The sequence below is a fragment of the Odocoileus virginianus genome, chromosome 17, assembly GCF_023699985.2.
Source record: "Odocoileus virginianus isolate 20LAN1187 ecotype Illinois chromosome 17, Ovbor_1.2, whole genome shotgun sequence".
NCBI classification, from domain to species: domain Eukaryota; kingdom Metazoa; phylum Chordata; class Mammalia; order Artiodactyla; family Cervidae; genus Odocoileus; species Odocoileus virginianus.
Window position 1 is genome coordinate 4,209,450 of NC_069690.1, and position 3,507 is coordinate 4,212,956.

A 3,507-nucleotide genomic window follows, 5' to 3' on the forward strand; every position below is an offset into this window, starting at 1 on the left:
TTCATCAATGATGTTGGCCTGTAATTTTCCTTTTTGGTGTGACACATTTGTCTGGTTTTGGTATTGGGGTGATTGTACCCTGTAGAATCCCAAAACTCTTGACTTTCATCCCCACATACTGCTCTAGCCCAGAGCAGAGTTCAGATGGAGAAAGAGAGAGAGCACAAAATAGACCTTGGACAGATGTTGAGCACTGGCTTGGTGTCAGACATTGTGGTTGGACCTCCAGAAATATGCGGCAGTGAGTAAGCATTCTGCTTCTCCACACAGAGCTTCTAGAAGCGTGTGTGTGTGTGTGTGTGTGTGTGTGTGTGTGCATGCACGGACACACACGTGCTATGTATGTGAGAGAAGAGAAAACCTCCTCAACTTCTTTATAAATAGAACTAGAGATAGTTAGATCCAGGGATATAATCAATGATGCATCTCTAAAGTCTGAACATTCAGCAATTACATACTGAGAAAAAGTACTGAAAATTCTCTAGTTTTAGTACTCAGAATTATTTAAAAAAAGAAGTTGTAAAAAAAACAAGTATAGGGTATACATAGCACAGAATGCAGAAAAGAATCAATGGAAAATATAAATGAAAATAATTTTTTAAATGCTACCCAAATAGAACCAAGAGAGACATTGCTCTTTGCTGTTTCCTACTTTTAGTTCAACCAGTTCCTATGTAAGAACAGAATAAAAGTTCATCCTAGAACCAATATTTGTAATATTTTTGGTTGTTTCCTATATAAGTGTGCATAGACTAAGTAACTAGGGCTTCCCAGATGGCACTAGTGGTAAAGAACCCACGTGCCAACACAGGAGACATAAGAGACACAGGTTCAATTCTTGGGTCAGGAAGATCCCCTGGAGGAGGGCATAGCAACCCACTCCAGTATTCGTCTGGAGAATCCCATGGACAGAGGAGCCCAGGTGGGCTACAGTCCATAAGGTCACAATGAGTCTGACACAACTGAAGCAACTTAGCATGCACACACGAAAACTGCATATATTTCTCATCCTATTCAGTAATTCTTTGTCAATCCTTTGCTCTGTTTTAAAATACTGAGATAATTACTGTTTCAATTTCATATAGGTATATACATATATATATATAACTATTTTACAAAAACTTAATGTATGTGAGATAGATGCCAAATGAAAAACTGGAAAACCCCAAATCCATTAAATTTTGCAGAATTTTACCTTAACTATGCCTGTTCTTGTTTGGCTGCAAAAGGAATGCAAAATTTTAAGAAGCACTTCAGTAGAAAAAATCTGATTCAGTATCAGAAGATCTAGGTTCAAATTCAAGTCCTTCTGTTTATGAGTCTTACAATGTAGAACCTTTCATTTGAACTTTAAATCTTATTTATAAAAATTAAGTACCCCCAAAACTTGTTTATTTAAAAATTATTTGTTGATGATTTATTACATGCCAGTCCTGCTTTTGCATAATAATTCTGGGATTTATGTGCCAGGGTGGTGACTTCATATGCCATAAAGGCACTGGTGGCAAGACCATCTATGGGGAGAATTTTGTTGATGAGAGTTTCATCCTGAAGCATATGGGTCCTGGCATCTTGTCCATGGCAAACATTGGCCCCAACACAAATGATTCCCATTTTTTCATCTGCACTGCCAAGACTGTGTGGTTGGATGGCCAGCATGTGGTCTTTGGCAATGTGAGAGAGGGCATGAACATTGTGGGAGACATGGAGCTCTTCGGGTCCTGGAACGGCAAGATCAGCAAGATCACCATTGCTGACTCTGGACAAATCTCATAAATTTGACCTGTGTTTAACTTCACCACCAGACTGGTCCCTCTGTAGCTGAGGAAAGCACCCTTTCACCCCCATCTGCTCGAAATATCCTATAATCTTTGTGCTCTCACTGCAGTCCTTTGAGTTTCATATTTTCCTCATCCCCTTCCAAGTTTAACTGGATTGCAAAGTTAAATATATGATTATGAAATAAAAACCAAACAACAGCAACAAAAAATGAGAACAGCAAGGACTGTGGTTCCGACTGTTTAACTAGTGCACTTTGTTTTCTAATATGTAAAATATTTTATGATCTAGAGAATTCAGAATATAATAAAAAATGCAGAATGCTAAGGCATGTAAAAGGAAACAAAACCAGATATATTGAGGCAATTCTCACATAGTGTCTCAGTTACCCACAGACATTTGATGCTTCTCACTGTGCCTAATTATAGCCCAACCCAGTTCCTTTCGTGAACCTTCCTCCTCAATCCTCCTCAACAGCAGCATGGAGCATGGATTGCAAGGGGTCAACTTTGAGCTTAGAGACAAAAGTTATTAGAAGGATGTATATCTCTGTACCCTGCAAATAGGAATAACATGTGCTTCAAATTGCCCTAGAACACATTAAAATCAGCACACGCTATTAGCAGAACAAGGTAAAGAAACTAAAATATTTCACAGCAAAAAAAAAAGACATAAAATGACCATATAAATAATGCAATAAGCCTGAAATAAAAACAAAATTGCCAACCAAAAAATCAATCATTTAAAAATAGAAGAGACTTTTTGAAATAACAGTTGGGCAAGAGAAGAAAATAAAGCTGATTTTACAAGACAATATGTATAGCAACAGTGAAGAGAATAGTTTATGGTAAAACTTATGGGATATGGACTAATTTATTGTGATCAAATTTTATACTATAATTGATGTCATCATTAAATAAGAGATAAAAATAAATCAAGCATTCAGAACAATAATTTATAAAAAACTAACATCAAATTAGACAAAGAGTGGCAAGAAGAAAGAAATAATAAAGATATGCTATAAAGAGAATATAATCCCCAAAAGTACTATAGAAAGAAATGTTACCATCAATGTAGAGGATATTTTAAATGGTTGAATAGACTATAATTCTGTGCTTATATTTAAAAATTACAATAAAATGGCTATTTTCTAAGCAAGCAAAAATGACCAAAATTGTCCCAAGAAGGGTAAGAGAATAAAAAAATGAATGAAGAATGAATTGAGAAATAAAATAAAAAATCAATTCCAGTTCCAAATATTTCTATAAGTGATTTCTTGCAAAATTTTAATTAGCAGAAAATTCAAATGCCACCTAAACTATTGTAGTGAAAATAAAAAAGATATAACTCTGTAATTCATCATACAAAGCTGGCAGATCTTGACAGCAAGATGTAAGATAGCACAAAGAGAACTAAAGTTTAGGCCAGGGGCGTCCCTGCTGGCTCAGACAGTAAAGAATCCACCTGCAACATGGGAGACCTAGGTTGGGTTGGGTGGATCCCCTGGAGGAAGGCATGGCAACCCACACCAATATTCTTGCTTGCAGCATATCATGGACAGAGCCGCCATGGGGTCACAAAGAGTCAGACATGACTGAGCGACTAAGCACATATCTAAAAACACTGATGGAAAAATTCTAGATAATAGTAAACTCAATCCATAACAATTAAAAGTATAATGTGACTCAGTTAGCTTTGTAATTGGAAAAATTTTTAATCTAATTCATC

General features: G+C 36.2%; 1 pseudogene; it reads left to right on the top strand.

Moving 5' to 3' along the window:
- The first annotated feature begins 1,461 nt into the window (after window positions 1-1,461).
- On the top strand, window positions 1,462-1,776 carry LOC110147196 (peptidyl-prolyl cis-trans isomerase A pseudogene; annotated as a pseudogene).
- Window positions 1,777-3,507: the final 1,731 nt, after the last annotated feature.